The 19,462-nt window shown below is 37.0% G+C and overlaps 1 protein-coding gene across 2 annotated transcripts in view; it reads left to right on the top strand.

Annotated features, from left to right (window-relative positions):
* Nucleotides 1–19,462, top strand: part of GGTA1 (glycoprotein alpha-galactosyltransferase 1 (inactive)) — a 110,782-nt gene that overhangs the window by 25,253 nt on the left and 66,067 nt on the right. The window contains exon 1 of one of the 2 annotated variants that reach the window (XM_051979555.1): nt 16,666–16,850. The exons of the other annotated variant lie outside the window; for it this stretch is intronic. The gene's annotated coding sequence lies outside the window, so the exon portion shown is untranslated. Of the gene's footprint in view, nt 1–16,665; nt 16,851–19,462 lie in introns of those variants that run through there. 2 annotated transcript variants of the gene reach the window in all.

Raw genomic sequence — 19,462 nt, 5'->3', positions numbered from 1 at the left:
GGAAATCTCAATTACCTGTTGATTCTTCCTTTCACTTCCATTATTCCAATGGGGGTTCTGTAACAAAGAACTAGAAGAAATGTCATAATGATGCATTAGAATGACAAAATTGGAAGGGAACCTTAGAATAGAGGAGTGTTTCTCCAACTGTTTAGTCTCTGGAAACCTTTATTCTTAAAAAAATTATTGAGAATCTTCCCCTGACCTCCCCCCCCTCCCATCCCCGAGGTGTTTGAGTTAAATCTATCAATATTTACTGAACTTGAAATTAAAATATCTCAATATTGTTATGAAAATAGAGTTGACTTCACATATCACATTTTGAGAATCACTGTAAAAGTTATCAGAGCTGAAAGAGACCAGTATAAACCTCTCATCTAACAGTTGAACAAGCTGAGCCCTGCAGCTAGAATCTGATACAGAGTTGGAAAGCAAGCAGCATAAGACTATAAAATCAAATCTCCAAGCTCCCTGGCCAGCTGTTTCTTATACCACCTTTGCTTGAAGTAAGATTAATTTACATCTTAGGGAAGTTCTAAACAGGGGTTCTTGGGAGAACAGCTGGATTGGGTCTTGGAACACATGCAGGAATGTTGTATTAATGGGACCCTAGAAACAATTAGGAGGTATATAAAAGTGTAATTAATGAGATAGTATGGGATTTCTAACTGGGTTTGAGGATCCTGAAGTTGAGCTATATTCCCAAATGCCTCCATGAAGTTTTAACCCTGGTTGGAAGCAGTATCTATAATCCATTTCTTTTCCTACTCTGTTCCAACTTGCTTTCCTGCCTTATTTCTGTAATTCAAGATATTAACTATAATCTCTGAAGGCCTGTTTGATTTGCTTTGTAGATACTATTTGAAAAAAAAAAAGACATTATAGCACTCTGGATACTCTCTGTGGAATGCTTTAGCTATAAATTTCATAGAATCCCTGAGCCAGAAGGGGCCTTAGAACATAGACAATTAGAACATAGAATGTAGGGTCATAGATTTTGAGGTGGAAGAGACTTAAGCCCGTCTGGACCAAAGCTTCTTAAACTGTGGGTCGTGACCTCATAATTGATGTAGGGGCAAAATTTGGCAAAAGTAAAAGGTATCAAATATTCCTCCAAGATTTAATTCTTTATGTAAAATAAAACGAGCATATCCATCTCATTAGTTTTCAGCTTTGCTTTCCTCTTTAATAAATGACAAATAAATAAATAAATTAAATAAATGATAAATAATAAATAAATAAATAAAATAAATGATAAATAAATAAAAATTATATGTATATCAAAGGATTATTTTGAAATAATTTTCTCTATGATTTATTATTAGTAAATATTTCATTTGTATACCTATTTTATACACCTATATACCCAGAGTCATGTAAAAATTTCTTGGGCAAAAAGGGGTTGTGAATGGAAAAAATTGAAGAAGTCCTGATCTAGACTAACTCCCTAATTTTACAAGAAAACTGAGGCCAACAGAAGTTTTAGGACAAAAACAAAGTCACATAGGTGCTGGGTCAGGCTCTAACCAAGCCTCTAATATCCAACTCTGGCAACCTTGAATGTAACAGTTGGAAGGAACTTAGAGCTGGGAGAGACTTTAGAACATGGAATGTTAGAGCTTAAAGAGTTCCTAGAACATAATAATGAATATGTACATTCGAGTAATGCTTTAAAGTCTGCAAAATATTTCATATCCCTTATCTCACTTGTTCCTTAAAGCTTCCATATTGTTATACTATTTTACAGATGAACAAAAATATTAAAGCTTATTTGACCAGTGACAAAATGAGGGCTCAAATACAAATATTCTGACTGAATCACATGCACTTAATTCATTCACACTGCTCAGCCTCTCTTGCATAAAAGATAAAATATGAAAGCTTAAAGAGATATAAAATATTAGGAGAAAAGACAAAGAGCGTCTAAGCGTAGTTCTAAAAGTTTGTCTAGTCTGGTCTTAGTCATTAGACAAATGGAAAAACTGAGAACTAGAGTGATGAACCCTAAGGTCACATAGAGTTAGTAGGCAAGATGGGATAAGAAAAGCCTTCTTCCGGCTTGTGGCTTGTAAAGGAGAGCCTGCATTTAAAATTTTTCCTCATTTCAGAAAGTTCCTCTTTGCAGTTTAGCTGATATCAAGACTTCATTTCTCCTTTAGGCTAGTGGTGCAGCTGTACTGGCTGATAATCTGCTAGCGCTTACTTTTTTTGTGCTGAATGAGTAGTTAAGTTTAGTGCAGCTACTTTATTTCCAAGTTATAACCCAGCCAGGAATCCTTGGACTCTTGAGTTACTTTTATTTTATTATTATCATTTTTATTGATGGCTTCTGTTTTTATATCACCTTTATTTCTGAACTATCTCATCCCTCTCTCTTATTCATCTAGTTATTCTTTATAACAGAATAAAACAAGAAAGAGGGAAGGAAAGCATTTCAGCAAAACTGATAAGCAGTGTTTCATACTCCCTCCTTCTAGGAGGTAAATTTTCTTATCTCTACTTCCTAAGGCCAAGCTCAGTCATTATAGTTATATAGTGTTTAGATTTTCTTATCCTTGCTATTCTTCCCATTCAAGTGGTTTGTAATCATCACAACTGATGTAGCCAATACAATATACAGTAATTCCTGGTTCTGTTTAGCTCATTTTTCATGGGTTCATATCTGGGTTACCTCTAAGTTAATAAAATCCAAAGAGAAAAGCCAGATCTTTCTGCTATAATTATAACTTCAAAATATTATATTTTCAGAACCAGAAAGATCTTTGATTTAATCCATTTTCAATCCTCTCATTTTAATAGAAGAAAAAAAAAAAAAAAAAAACAACCTAAATACTTATTGACTGATTAACTGGCCCAGAAAGGGATGTACTTTCTAAAACAACTTAAGATGCCAGAGAGCTATGAACCTGCTTTTATTTTTGTTTTTGTATTCTTAGGTCCTGGCATTTAGTGCTTAATAAATGCACATTAAATTGAATTGTCCAAGGTTTCACAGATATAAAATGGGTATCATGATAGCTTTTATTTGCCTATCTTTCAGGTTTGTAGTAAGGAAAGTGCTTTGTCAACCTTAAAGCACTTTAGAAATGCTTGTGATTATCATTATGAACATTCTCATCAAAAGTTAAAAATAAAACCAGGCAATCTTCAGGGTCCAGGGAGTGGTACTGACTGTAAATGTTATAGGTGCCTGTAGGAGGGACAATAGACTATGGACTGGGATTGGTTAAGGAACACTTCAAGTAGGAGGTATTTTATTCCTACTTGGGTTTTGAAGGATGGAAAGAATTCATATAGGCATAGAGGAGGAAGAACATAATGAATGAAAAGAAGAGTGACATGTTCAGAATATTATGAGAACACCAAGCATAGATGGAACAGAGGGGAAGATCATGGAAGATCAGCTGAAAAGTGAATTGGAACCAGTATGCCTTTGTCTTATACAAAAAGTTGGGGAATCACCAGAAGCTATTGAGTAGAGCTTATTAATTGTTCTGGCATTGAGCCCAAACTAAATTACACAAACTATCAAATGTTCTTTTCCTCCCATAAAATAACTTATATTTCCCTTATAAAACAAGTAATGTTAGTATTATGAGACCCATTTTATAGATAAGAAAACTGAGGTACAGAAAGGTAAATAGCTTGCTTTTTGTGACAGCCAATGTGTGTTAGAGTCACTACTCAAACCTTTTATTTTTGAATCCAAGGCCATCAAATCATCTTTTCTCAACACTAAGTTTAGAGTCACTTCTCCTTGTTTTGATATAAAGTAATTGGTATCTCTGAACAAAATGTATCTTAAACCTTTCTATATTCTCTGATATACAAAATTTCAGTAAATTAGGGACTTACAAATTCGTAGAGGAAACAAAACATATAAAATATACATGAAACTGCCTGAACTAACAAAGACTTGGAAGTAGAATGGGTTCATAGCTATATTTCACTACCAAAGGAATCTGGAGAAAGGAGAAAAAAGGAGGCAGAGGGATCAAGAAGACCTGTTTCCCTCTTCTTGCTTTAGCATCAACTCTCTGCTTTACTTTGGGGAAATGACTTTCCCTCTGAGTCTCAGTTTCCATATTTGTAAAATGAATATTCCTTTCCAGTTCCAGGGTTGTGGTCTATGTTCCAAAAATTTAGTTCTAAGATGCTTTGAGTTCTGAAATTCTATGATTCTCTGGTGCTAGAAAATTTCTAATACCATATATGCAAAATCCTAAAGGTTTCCCTATGAAATTTGATCAACTGTGGCAGTAATGAGGGGCTGAGTAACTGGGTGAGGTTGGTGAAGAAATGAAGTACCGATAAGATTACTTCCTGAGCACTAATGGGGATTAGTTCAACCTTATAGTCCCACCCTTTGTGGAGGTCATGGGTAGCCCCATTTCACTGTGTACAGAAAGAAATCCAAGTTATGGCAAATTCTTGAGGTTAAATTTCCCTTAGAAACCTGTCTGGCCTATGTCATTTTTGCTGAACCTCTTTTGGGGTTAGCCTGCCATAGCTATGGTGGACATGTGGTGTCTTTTTCCTCATCCCTCCTTTATCCCTCATGATGTTTTTCTTCTCTTCCCCCCACCATGCCTCATTGTATGATGTCTTAAACTCTCCTTCTTATAGCTAACTCTTTAAGGATGCTAAAATCCCTCTATCAATTTAACCTGACAGTCAATGGTATACTCCCACCTCATGGAGTTATTTTCTTTCTTCTGATTCAATGTAAGTTCCACTAGAAAACTTGGCTTTTCCATTGTTAATTGTTAAAACCTCTTTCCTTGCTAACTATATGCTCTCCCAAATCACTTTCATATTTACCATTCCTGGCATCTATTGTATCTCCTCATTTTATCTTCTAAATAAACCAAAATTTTTGTCAAATTCTTCACATGACCAAACGCCAACATTTGGTGCCTACATCAACCTCATCACTTGGTGATGAGCCGCAAACTCATCAGAGGGATCAATGTCAAACAGACTCCAAGCTTAGAACTTCCTCCACCACAAACAAGAGTAGAGGCATGCTGGATAAGCTCTGAGAAGGATGATGGTCTGTGGTAAAAGTCAGAGCCTTCAGATTCTCCCCCTGACAGATATTTGGGCAACTCCAACCTTTCTCAAGGCTAGAGCTTGGACACTGTTTTTGGTTCCTACTTGGGATCTTCCTCCTAGTGGGGCATGGAGAACATGCTTTACAAGAAGGTTCAGAAAGACTGTCTAATGGCTACAGGCAGAAGTCCAAGATAATAGAATAATATTTCTTAAGCTCTGCTTTGTACCCAGAACTTTGCTACATAGTGGGGGATAGAAAAATAGTCCTGTCCTCAAGGAGCTCACAATCCATTGCAGGAAAGGCAACTACGGGGTGCAGTATATAAGACAGTGGCCTTGATTAGATAATTTAATCATTTACCATTTGGGGAATGAGTTTTTTTTGTTGTGTGTGTGTTTTTTTTTTTTTTTTTTTTTTTTTACCAATTTGACTCAGTTCTCTATATATTTGAGAAATGGGGCCTCTATCAGAGAAACTTCCTTCAAATTTTTTTTTCACAATTAAAATTGTTAACTGTATTTCCCTCCATGTCATTTCCATCTCTCTTTATAATATGCTCTCTCTCCTTTCATCCTGTCCCTCCTCAAAAGTGAGTTTTCTGACTATTACCTCCCTTAATCTGCCCTCCCTTCTATCACCAACCCATCTTCCCTTCCCTTATCACCTTCCCCTCCTACTTTCCAGTAGGATAAGATAAATTTCTGTACCCAGTTGAGTGTATATATTAGTCAGTTGCATTTTTCATCATGAGTTCTTTGGAATTGTCTTGTATCATTGCATTGCTGAGAATAGTTGAGTCATTCACAGTAGATCATCATATAATATTGCTGTTACAGTGTACACTGTTCTCCTAGTTCTAATTTCACTTTACATCAGTTCATGTAAGACTTACCAAGGTTTTTTCTGAAAGCATCTAGCTTATAATTTCTTAGAGCACAATAGTTTTACATCAGGATTATTTACCATAGCTTGTTTAACCATTCCCCAGTTAATGGGCATCCTCTCAATTTCCAATTCTCCAATTTTTTGCCACCACAAAAAGAGCTATCATATTTATATATGTAGCTATAAATAGGTCCTACCAGCCCCACCCTTTTAAAATCTCTTTGGTATACAGATCTAGTAGTGATATTGCTGAATCAAAAAATATGCACAAAATTCTCATATTTAAATGAAATTCATTGAAGAATATGATTATTGAAGAGATGAATTAAAGCCATCTGAATTAAGATAAAAAATGAGTGTTCAGAGGGGATTACTGTCTTGGTCCTTTGAATATTTCCAAATGAAGGGCAAGATTCTTTTGCCTTATAGAGTTTCTTCTGATCCTATGCCAATCTCCTCTGTGGTAACAGTACACATATTTATATGAGGATTAATACATTTTTTTTTTTTTACTAAGGTACGTGGGGTTAAATGACTTGCCTAGGGTCACACAGCTAGGAAGTATTAAGTGTCTGAGGTCAAATTTGAATTCAGGTCCTCCTGACTTCAGGGCTGGTGCTCTATCCACTGCACTACCCAGCTGCCCCAAGATCAATACTATTTGAGTCTAGATTGTATCTGCTTTTATAATGGAAAAAGTTCTACTACTGACTGAAGTTCTTTACTAGGAAGTCCTTGTTCTTCAAGGGTTCTTGAAACTTTATGAATGCTAATTGACTAAGGTGTGCATGCCTGAAGTAGCAACCAATATTTTCTGAGTGCTGATTTTCCAGAATGCCCTTGTATATCTCAGGAGTATATTTTCCATACTTGTGATTGGTCTCTGACTCTCATGACTCAGTTGTTGGTACCTACCAAGTGGAGAAATCTGGCATTCCCAGTAATTAACCCAAGAATGATATACAAGTTCATAGCTTTGGAAGTTGGTGGTTTTAACTGAGGATGGGCACTCTCCTCTTCATGAATATTTATAAATAGCCGTTCTTGAGAATGACTTTGACCTGGGCTACTGTTGTCTTTGGTGATGGTGCTGAGAAAGGGCAGCAAGCTTTCCATAAAACTTAGAAGAAAAAAGAAAACACTTATTGAACTTTGGCCAAGCAGATTTATAAGGCTCCTGGAAAGTAGCTGTTCCTCAAAGGCAATGATGAATTCAGCATGGAAACAAAAAAGAATTATAATTAAGCATACTTAATATGAAAAGAAGAATTCTTAGGAAAAGTCTCTCAAAAAGGGAGAAGTGCAATTATAGTTACAATCAAAAATAAGTAATAATAAAAATAATCTTAATAATCAAAGAGGCTTGATCTATTAGTCTCCCTACTATACCTCAAACTGTGGAAGTTCATCAAAATAGTTAAAGTAAGACACTGGCTAATGGAAAATAAGACTATCCTGGACAGGAACTCATTACCTCTTGCCTGAACTATTGAAATTATTTCCTAATTGAGCTTTCTGCTTCATGCTTCCCTTTTTTCTAATTCATCCTCTATGTGCATGTCAAAAGAATCCTGCTCAGTATTATCTGGTGGCTCCCTATTACTTGTAGACTGTAATACAAATTCCTCCACCTGGCACCCCTCAATTTGACTCCAATATGTGTTTCCAGACTGAGTTCATCTTAGGACCTTTCTTACATTCCATATTCCAGTCAAAGAGACCTAATATAGGCAATCAATATTCCATTTATTATCTCTGTTAGAATGAATTTTTTATTCATCAAGGATTTGTTTAGTTGTTTTTGTCAGCAAGGATCTGTTAAGCACTTAGGCTATCTTGTTAGAATCTGGAGGCAAAGTCAAAATGAAAAATAGCCTCTAATCCCATGGAACTTGAATTCCATTGGAATGATTTTAATAGGATATCAGAGCTTACATTAGAACATAAAATGTTAGAATTGAAGAAATAATCAGTGTTAACCATGTTAAAAGGGACTCAAGGAAAAATGGTTGGTACAGTAGGACCCTTCTCTACCCCACTAAAATGCATTCAAAATAATGCTCTTCCATCTTTAGATTAGACAATATGAAGTCCACTTCTTTTTTTTTTTTTCCTGTGAATCAGATGATGAAGGGCATTGTTAACAACAACAAACAAACAAACAAACTTTAAATGTTGAAGGCTTGTTTCCTCAACTGGAATCACAGGCTCTCCTCTCTTAACATAATGGAGATCACCCCAGATTAACCTCTAAGGAACCAAAATCTTGAAGCTTCCAGAATCATACAATTCTTATATCTTTTTCAGTGAGAATTATGGGGAGTTTTAGAACTCTGGGCTTAATTAAATAATTTAATATAAGAGGTAGGAGACCTATTAGAACAGAGAACTGTTACACTATGGAGCATAGAATATCAAAGCCAGAAGGGATATGAGAAATTATCCAACTTGTCCAACTCTATGATAATAACATGTCCAAGAGCATGCAATTAGTTAGTGACAGAAACGAGTTTAGAACCCAGGTTTCATTTCTCCCAGCCCAGTATTTCTTACCCTACAATAGGGCAAAAAAAATAAAATTTCACCAGTAAGAAAGAAAGCAAAAAAAAAAAAAAAAAAAAAATCAACACAGTAGTATTTAAAGTATCCAAACACTGAATGAAATGAAATAAAAAGCCTGAGATAATCATAATCATTCCACTATACTTTTCTGCCTGCTGTTGGCTATTTCACTTGCCTGAAGTTTTCTTATCATATTGGGAGGTAGCATATATGGGCAGAGCCTGTGCCCATAAAAACCAGATAAAGCATGTATTTGTTTGTACTTATATCCTCAGCACTTTAGCATAGTAATAATTGTTTAACAAGGTCTTTTCCTCTCTTTCCTTTTCTCCTTTCTTCTTTCCTTCAGCTACCTTTTCTTTCCCTTTTTTCCTCCTTTCCCATACCTGCCTCCAGTGCTAACTAAACCAGAGACATCAGATTTATCTAAACTAGATAGTATATTGTAACTATGTTGTATATATTTATCTTTCTTGTAACCAGTACTCATTTCTAATGGTAATAGTAATTGCTAGCATTTATATAAGCCTTAAGGGTTATTTGATTCTTATAGAAATCTGTGAGAGCAGCATTATCATTATCCCTTCTTGTATAAAAGGGGAAGTTTTGCCTGAGAGGTACAACAGTTTGCCCAGAGTTATACAGCCAATAAATACTTAAGGTAGGATTGGAACTTAACTCTTCCTGATGCTGATCTAGAGTTCTAAAACACTCTATTAAGAGCTGCCCCTAATAATTCAGACATACCTGGTTAGTTTTTTTGAAGGACACTTTATATGTATTTTCCCTCTGGTCAAAACCTTCAATAACTCTGTTGCCTATAATATTTGTTAGTGTGGCATTCAAAGACTGCCAGTTTTCTTAATTTAATCCAGTATTCTATCTTCTTTATAATACTGCCTTGTGAAATCCAAGCACTTTGAAGACTAATAGTAATCACATTTCTACAAAAATTATTTTCTTTATACACATCTTATAAGGTAGTAATGACCACATTATTCTTGTATCACAGGGGAAGAAGTCACAGTTTAGTGACTTTCCCAGATAGTATTGGAGATGATTCTAAAATTCCTTCTAAAATACGGGATTGTCTCTCTTTTGAAAAAGAAATGTTATGGGCATTTAGATGGCATAGTAGATAGAATACCAGTCCCGGAGCCCAAGAGTCCCAAGTTCAAATGTGACCTCAGATACTTAACACTTATTAGTTGTGTGAGCCTAGACAAGTCCCTTAACCCCATTGCCTCTCAAAAACAAAAACAACAACAAAAAGAAATGTTACTTAGCAACTGTAATGCCAAAGAAACTGAGCAAGACAAGGGATTAGAGACCAATTCAACAGTTTATTAAATGGAGAGAAATACTGGGACCAATGGATCCATGATTGATCCCAGGGCTAGACGAGACTATCATCTCAGAGTCTAGTCCCAAGTATCAGGAGAGCAAGCTTTTTATAGAATAACAAGAATAATGACATAGTGGAGGTACCTAGGTGGGGATAACCTAATGGAGGGAGATTACTGATATTCTAATGACATCTAAAATGGATAAACCTTTATCTTGTCAAACATTAAGAAGGAATGTCTATAAAACCTTTATTTCAAACATTAAGGGGGAAAGATTATAACTAAGGCAGAATAACTAAGTAGGACAATTGGAGAAACTGGGCCATGACATTAAAAAGGGAACTTTGGCACAACAGCAACCATGATAAAATAAAACCAAAAGAACAGAACTAGAGCAAGAGGTCAGTTTCCTGATTTTCCTTAAGTGGGAGACAAAAATCATAGGGTCATCAGGTATAGTGTTTGAAAGGAACTTACAAGCTAGAATGTTCTGATAGAGTTAGAAAAGATTTAAACATTAGAGACGTACCATACTAGAGAAAGTTGGAAGGAGACTTAGAGATTATCCATCTAGTCAAGCATCTCAACAAATGCATAATAAGTTTCATAGGATTCAGAGGTAGAGGAGACCTTGGAGATCATAGTCCAACACTTTTATTTTAGAAAAGTAGAAACTGAGGTTCAGAAGAGTGAAAGTGATTTGCTTAAAGATATACAAAATACCCGCTTGATATCATTCTGACCTCAGCTCAAATGCTTTTTGAGTGTTTTTTTGTTTTGTTTTGTTTTTAGGTAATTGAGGTAAAGTGACTTTTTGTGATTCTTTTTTAAAGGTAATTGGGATTAAGTCACAGCTAGTAAGTATCTAACTTTTGATTTGAATTTAGCTTCTCCAGACTCCAGAGTTGGTATTGTAACCACTATGCAATTTAGCTGTCCTCTACCCCCAAACAGGATTTTCTGTTATCAATCTTACCCTGTCTGGGGAACTCTGAATTTCCAGAATAACACAATGAAAAGAGCCCTGGTTCCTGAATTAGAAGACATGGATTAAAATTTAGCTGTACTACTTAACAAACTGTAAGATCTTGGAATAATTCCTTAATCATTTAGTTTTCACCATTAAATTAAACTCTTTGAGATTAAGGACTAATTTACATCTTTATTAGTATAAACACGTGGCATATAGTGGAATCATTTGGAATTGGAATAAAGACAAATAGTTAAATATATTAACATAATGAGTTTCATGCCTTTTTCATCTAAAAATATTTTAGGCTGGGTATACAGATTTTTATGCCTGATTTGACCTCAAATTCACAAGAATATGACTTGTATTTGTAAATTTTAATCATGAAACCACATCTTGTGCATCAAGCATGAGCTACACCTTTGACAAATAGTCTACCTTTCCAAGTCTAGCTTTGATTATATTCAATAGGGTTAAAATAGGCAAGCTTCCAGATCAGTAAAGCAAACATTTCTATCTCTTTGATGGAGATAATCTTCATTTTTCATGATGCATGTCATGCAGGTTATTTTGCAGTTTTTCCATCTCCATCTGGAATTTTCTGCAATCTCCAAACAGTTCTATTTCTGAGTACATACATGTATTTATCAGAGTTCACCATTTCTTCAAAGGGGGACAAGAGTTACAAGCACACTGGAAGTAAAAGAAATCCCCTATTTTTTTTTTTTTTTTGGTGGATGGTTTGCAGTCTGATGATTTTAATAGGTTCACCTGAATTTCTGAAAACAGTTTTAACTGATTAGTCTTGAATGAAAAAGTGAGTTTCATCAGAAAAAATTACTTCTTCCCCTCCCAAATGTTAGATACTGCAATCTTGTCTTGTCAAAGACATGTGAATTTGTTTGTTAGTTTGTTTTTTGGAGTAAGGGTTAGCAGTTTTTTTTTCCCTTTAAAGTTGTCATTTTACTGCTTTTACAATTTAAAGAATACTCCATACTGAAGAGGATTCAATAGCAATTCTTGCAGCTGTCAGGTCCCTCTGACAGGGTCGATTTATTTTTTGAGGATTATGTAATTTTCAGAAATAGTTTGTCAGTTCTTGGCATTGTTTTTCATTTTCAACTCCACTTTTCATAGCATGTTGGTGAGACTGATTCTCTGTACTGATAGCTGCTGTAATATCTCTTTGAGTCAATGAAATGTGTTATGAGCTTTTTTGTTGTTCAGTCATTTTTCAATCACATCCAACTCTCCAAGACCTCATTTGGGTTTTCCTGGCAAAGATTTTGGGGTAGTTTGCTATTTCCTTCTACAGCTCATATCATAGATGAGGAAACTGAGGCAAACAGTGTTAAGTGACTTGCCCAGGGTCACCTCCCTAGTAAGTGTCTGAAGCTGGTTTTGAACTCAGGTCTTCCTCATTTCAAGCCCATTTCTCTATTCATTGTAATATCTAACTCTTTTTCCTAAGAGTAACATCCATTTTTAGAAGTCACAGAATTTAAAACACAACAAAACAGTCCAATGAAACACATGGAATTCAGCACTCATATTCAACAGAACTTAGAAAAAAAAAGGGAAAATCTGCTTCATCTGGTTTCATCTGATCAACTCAGATACTGTGTCTAGTATCATTAAAACCCAAATGCAAGAGCTTTGCATCTTCACTGGAATAGGGGAAATCCCAGGTGAGAGAATTTCTTCTCCAAATGCTCTTTATCCTCTTTTCTTCAATTTAGAATTTTAAAGTTTCCTAGAGTGTTGAAAAGTTGTTACATTTCTTGGGAGGGAAGAGGTTGGAAGGAGAAAGTGGTGAATGGGAATGCTACCAGTATGTGATAGAGATGCTACTTTTTTGGTTGGACTCTCTGTCCACTGATGTTCACAAAATGAAACTCTCCCAACTACTGTAAATTCCAAGAAATTTGCTTGTCATGAAATAGGTCTAATAAATGCTTTAAAATAGTTTGACTAGTTGACCACAAAGGCGCTTTCCTACATAAGTAGATTGTAGCCAAATCCCAGAAAATTCTCTCCCTTGGAGGAAGATTAGAAAATGAAAGAAATCCTATCCCTAGCTAACAATGGGAAGAACATGCTTATTTATATTACACTAGGGGGAAGTGGGGAAATGGGGAATTTGTAAGGGAACTTGGTGTTGACATTGCAGGCGGATACCAATTCAAGATAACAGTTAAATTAATTGCATATCAGCTAAAGTTAAGCGATAAAGTTAAAAAAAAAAAAAAAAAAAGGCAGGAAGATAAAGTTACCCAATACTGACTAAGAGAAAGAAACACACTGATGTCACTTTATGTCTAAGATATGGGGAGGGGGGTATGTGTGTGTGTGTAAGTTTTAGTTCATTTGATCCTCTCAGTAGCTCTTAGGTAGATAGCAGAAATATTAAGTCATAGTTAGTTCCTAGAATATTAGAACATTTGAAGTCCGAAGGTCCTCTGTGTTCTGCCATTTAGGCATTTAAAGGCAGCCCAGTGGTGCAGTGGATAATATTGACAAGTTAAGCATCAAAATGATGTGGATGATGTGGCCACTAGATGATAGTAAGCACCAAAAGCTAGGGTTTGGACATGTAAAGAATTCACAGTGGCCATTCTCTTTGGCAAAAGATAGATTTATTTAGGGAAAAGGTTACAGACAAAATGAAGGGACACAATAGACTCCAGGAATGGTAAATATGAAATACTCTTGGGAGAGCATATGAAAGACAAGTACTTCAGTGGAACTCACAATTATCCAGTAGAAAGGGAGCACCCCATGAGTTTGGAGCATGTCCTTAGTTGTCAGGCTAAATCCTAAAGGATCTCAGCACCCTAAAAGAGTTTGTTAGCTATAAGGAGAAGTGGGGTAGGGCGTAGGGAAAGGATAAAGGGAAAGATACCATGAGGCACAGTACTGTGGCAGATTGACCCAAAGGAAGGCAGAAGCCATGGGAGGTCCATAAGTAGATGTTAATAAGGAAAATTTAACCTCAAAGACTCAACAGGGATTTCTAACAGGGCACACACAGCAAAGTGAGACTCCTGGAGGTTTCTACAAAGGATGGATCTCCCAGGTTTGAAATAGTTTGGATTTCAGACTAGACAACCTCCCCTGAGAGTGGACAGTGGAACTAAACTGATCTCTTATCTGTGCCTTCTCCCTTGCTCGTCTCTAGAATCAGCTCTTTAGTTTTCTCTCTATCCAAAACCCCATTCAAGACCTTGTCAATGTAGTAGGCCTGGAGTCTGGAGGATCCAAGTTCAAATTTGGCCTCAGATATTTACTAGCTGTGTGTCTCTAGGCAAGTATCTTAACCGCTGTTTGCTTCAGTTTCCTCAACCGTAAAATGTAAAGTATCAGTGCTTTACCTCGGAGGTTTGTTGTAAGAATCAAATGAGATATTTTAAAGTGTTAGCATAGTTCCTGGCCCATAATAAGTATTTTATTCCCTTCTCATTGCATATTCTGAGATAGTTTCTAGTTCATAGAACTTTCTATGTTCAGAGGCTTGAAAAACAACAAAAAAGATACATGAATACATTTGAACCTTAAAATATTGGAATTCTTTTGAATTAGAAAAGACCTTTTAATGTCCCCTTCTGATGTAGGTTTTCTTTGACTACATACCAAAAAATCTGCAAATCTCCCGGTACCCCAGGAGAGCTGATTGTAAACTGCATACATATAGACAATGGAGGAAACCCACAAGCAGTTCCAGTAAATGCTTTCAATATGCATACCCTCTAGCTATTCAGCTATTTCCTTTACATTTTATAGACTTTACAAAAAAAAAAAAAAAAAAAAGGTCAGGAACTAAAAGAAATCCTGCTAAAGGGGCAGTACTTCCTTTTGGCACTCAGACACTCCCCTTAGCACACATTTGAAGGGATCCCATGGAAGGAACAAGAAGGAAGATCATAGGATTTAGCATTGGTAGGGATATTGGGAGATCATTTAGGTTAATTGTAAGCAAATTGAGATCACCAGAAAGAAGTGGCTTACTCAAAGTAACACAGCTAGTAATATAGAATTCATATCTCAGTTTCCTACACAAAATGGAATTATTTCTTCATCACACATTACCCATGACAATCTCATGCTTCACTCCTTTCAGGTAATGTTTAAGCAACAGAGGAGAAATAAAGAGAAGCCAGACAACCAGCAGGGAGGAGGGGAGGAATTATGATTACAAAAGAGAATATCTGTGTTTGACAAATGTGGAAAGAGAGGACATATTTTATTCTCGTTGATATACCCCCATTTTGCTCCGAAGTCATCCCTTTATAATATAGAGGGGCCTGGAGTTTGGAAGAAGGTGGGGGGAAATGAACAATCTCCCAAAACTTGACTCACACCAACTCTGACAATAGATAACATACCATGAGCTACTTTATTAAAAAGAACAATATGTGACAGACCTGTTGACTCCTGCTTCTTTGCCATCTTCTGTCCTTGTCTTCTCCAGGATTTCTCTAGAAGCTGGAAGCACACTCCTCCACAAAATCCCATTTGAATTTGCCTTCCCCCTCCCTCCAGCCAATCTCAGTTATTCCAATATTGTGGAATGTTAGAGCTGGAAGCTATTTTGGAGATCCTTTAGTCCAAACCCCACCCCCACCTCCAACCATAACCTCCATTGTATAGATGAGGAAATTGAGGTCTAGAAAATAGAGAAGGCCACCTTTTGTGGTAAAAGGGGGTACTGGATTCTGTGAGTCTGGGTTTGAAACCTGCCTCCTTTTCTTATTACTTGAATGACTGGTCCCTGGGTCCTAATTTTCTCAGCTGTAATATAAAGGCATGGAACTAGAAGCTCTCTGAAATCTCCTCTAGCTTTGAATACTCAGGATTCCATATCAAATGACAAAACCAGGACCCAAATCCAAATTTTTTTTGAAATCTAATTCCAGGTTTTTCCTGCCACACAAGGTTGCCCAACTGGGGAAGGATGGGATACTTTATTTTAGATCATAAGACTTTGATTCGAAAGGGAATTTAAGGGTCATCCACTCCAGCCTCTTAATTTTCTGAAGGAAACTGAGAGGAGAAAACTGAGGCAGGAAGGACCTGGCAGAGCTAATAAAGCAATGACCAAGAAAGATTCGAACCCAGGCAATCAAATGTATCCCTTCTGCTAAGTAAGTTGCCTATCACACCACTGGAAGAAGTTCAAAAACTACTTTGATCTTAATGCTCAAGAACATCTTTTTAAAAATCCATTTAAAATGTTTATTTCTCCTTTTAAAAGAGAAATGAAACCATAAAGAAAGCAGAGTAAGCACCACAACCCCTGGCAAGTTAATTCCCTCCTTCCTCTTTGGTCTATATTGCTGTAGAGTTTTATGCCTTGGGGAGGTGTGTAAATTCTAATGCTATATTATATGACCCTGGGCAAGTCCCTTAATCTCTCTGAGCCTCAGTTTCTTCATCTGTCAAATGGGAATAATAATGCTTATCCTAACCTGTTTTACAGGCTTTCTTGTGGGGGAAAGCGTTTTTATAAACCTTAGTGTGACATAGGACTGGCTGTTATGGCTATGACTTCATTTTAGCCTGTCTGGTCATTTCTGAGACTTTGTAGGCGGGTTCCCCCACCGCTGTCAGAGGCCCCGGGGCAGACAAAACACGTGAGCCCCTGTGGGGGGGGGGGGTGTAGGAGGAGGGGCTTTCCGCTGGAGTCTCGGCTCGGGCTTCCTTTCTGTTTCTGTACCTGAATTAGCACCCTCATTTCCTTTTCAAGCAAGAAAGTCCCAGGCCCAGGCTCACATATCTCCTCTGGGAAGGTTATTCTGCTGTGCTGGGTGGACCACACAGATGTGGCCCATCCTTGGCATCTCTTGCTTGCACATGGAAAAGAAAACAAGCTTGCTTTGGGACTGTACCTCTGACAGAGTTTCTCCAAGAGTCTGGACAAATTTTGGACTTAATGGGTAGTCTGGACAAGGATAGTAAGGCAGCCTCATTGTCTCCTCTCTGCTGCTTGGACTTTTTCCAGTCTGGAGGAGGACTTGAAGAAAGACTGGGATAGGTGAGTTTGGGAGGCATTGGGCTAGCAGGGAGGCTCCTGGCTCTCTGTGTCTCAGGTTCTCACCGTTCTTGTTTCAAGATCAAATGAACTATTCCTTCTCTCTTTCCTTCCCCATCCATATTTTCCTTCAAACTCATCTTTATTTAGTCCTTTGACCTCACTGAGAGTTAGGATGGGAGATGAGCTCTACTCTACTTGAACCCTTTTGTGTTTTGACTGGGGAAGAAGGAGGAGCAATTTCACCTAGAAGAAGCCATAAATTGTTAGACCTGAGAGGGGCCTTAGAACATAGAATGTTGGATGGGGAGGAGACCTTAAAACATAGAATTTGAGAGTTAGGAGGGCTCTTGGAACATGGAATGTTGGAGCTGGGAGAACCTTTAGAACTTAAAATTCGGGAGTAGGAAGAGGCCTTAGAACAGAGAATGTTGAAACTGGGAGGGTACTTTTAGATCATATTACAGAAAGAGATCTTAGATCCGGAAGAGCCCTGGATATTGTCTAAACAAACTCATTTATAGAAACCTATAGCCCCGAAAAGAAAGGGATTTGCTGCAAACCCTTTTGGATTCTCCTCCCTTCTCATCTCTATAGATAATCTCATTTTAGTTGCTGGACCTGCTTAGTGATTTGAATGTATAAGAAAATAAACAGGATGAAACTTGAATAAGAACTGCAATGAAATATTGTTTCTCCAAATAGATTGTGAGCTCCCTCAAAAGAGGGAGTCTACCACCTACTTTTTTTTTGTGGGGTGTAAGGGCTAGGACATGGAGTGGGCACATCGCACATAGGGCAACAAGATACAAAGTAGACCTTCAGTAAATTAGTATTTGGTTGATTGAAAAAAGAAGATTAAATATCACCCAAAGGAGCTATGGGTGTAAGTGGCTTATTTTGATTGAGGCAGCCAGATGGGACTGTCAGTAAGGGGGGAAAAAAACAATCCCAGAAGCATAACCAGGAAAAAAAAATTATTGAGTTTAGAAATGTCACTCCTTGGTACACTTGGCCCAATCATTCTATTGTCTAGTGTTGTATTCTATGGCTGAAGAGAGCTGTGGAAAATTCAGAGGAACATCAAAGAGCATGAGTAAAGATAATTAAAGTCTTGAAAAAAATCACATAAAGCTGAAAAACACAAATCTGAAGTCTTCTTCCAGTGAGAGGTTCTTACTTAAAGGATGATAATTGGTATTGCATGGACTTTACAGACAAAGTAAACCATCAGTGGCAAGTATGAAGGCAATGGAGCTTAATGACTTGATCACTGGAATTGGAATTGGAGTGGTGAGTTGTGTTTTCTCTGGGTGGTTGGGGCGTGGGAATAAGAATATTTACATTGCTTATCTCCTGATTCTTTGAGGAGGTAACATTTGATAGTGTTATGGAAATGTAGCCATTGTTATTTGGGAAGTTTTAAGGTCTATGCAAGTAGTTGCTGGAGGTGGGATGGTGTGACCCTTTGAACCAAGATTCATTTTTTGCTATGTAGCTCGTAACCCTGCTGAATGGGATTCCTTCTAGACCGGGATATCTGAGTAAGTAGGGGAAACCAGTGTGGGTAAAGGTTCCTAGATATATAAGGCTGGATTCTTAACTTTTATTCATCATGGCCTCTTTGTATGTTGAAGCCCAGAAATACCATCTCAGAATGATTTTAAATGAATAAAATAGTTGAGATTTCAAAGGAACCAATTATATTAAAATGCTGCTATCATATTTTTGAAATCAATAGATTAATAAAAAAAATTAATAGATCCCTGTTTTCAAATCTTTTCTATAAGGGGCATAGTGAGTGACAGATCAAGGAAGTAAATAGTGTTGTCTTTTTTTTTATCTGGAAAACAAAGCAGGGACTAAATCCCAGTGAAGGGGATGTGATAGAAGAAATCTGAGCAAAGAAATAGGAAGTAGCAGGAAACCCCTGCGTAAACATTCCCTTCACCCAAATTCTGGTGACTCCTGAGCCTTCTAGATGTGTTTTCCCTGTAAAAGCTTTGAAGGCTGGAATTGTTCTTCCCTTTTTTTAAAGGTAATAATAGAGATGGGTGCTTCTTCTTAAGACACCAAGGGCAGATTGCACCACTATGACAGATAGGGTGGTACAGTGGGGGGAAAAAATCACTGGATTTGGCATTAGACAATTTGTGTTGAGATTCAATTCAGACTCTTCTACTTATTAAGTGAAAAGCTGAGGGAAAGTCACTGGATGTCTTGAGGCCCCAGTGAGCTTCTAAGAGTTTTTCCAACTTTAAATCCTATAATTAGGAAGACAGGTAGGAAAGCCGGAAAACCAGGAAGGATAAGATATTCAGATTTTTGCTGATCTTCTTGTGGATGGGGACGGCTTAGGAAGAAAGGAGACAACAAACAGGGTTAATTTTCTGGTGGGGAGCTTTTAAAAGAGGTTAAGCAGGTTTGAGAAGAGGGAGGAGAAGAGCCTTCAGTTCCACAAATTGGAGACTTTGGCAGTCCTAATCCTGTAGAAGAGCTTTTAAAAAAGAATGGTTTGACTTGGCAGGGGCAGTGAGTGGCTGCAGGTACAGTTTGGAATGACTTCTTAGCACCTCTAGGATTCCCTGACTGAGACTGAAAAACAAATAAAAAAT

The sequence above is a fragment of the Antechinus flavipes genome, chromosome 2, assembly GCF_016432865.1.
Source record: "Antechinus flavipes isolate AdamAnt ecotype Samford, QLD, Australia chromosome 2, AdamAnt_v2, whole genome shotgun sequence".
Lineage (NCBI taxonomy): Eukaryota > Metazoa > Chordata > Mammalia > Dasyuromorphia > Dasyuridae > Antechinus > Antechinus flavipes.
The sequence above is the reverse complement of the archived record's forward strand: the minus strand, read 5'-3'. Positions and strand labels throughout refer to the sequence as shown.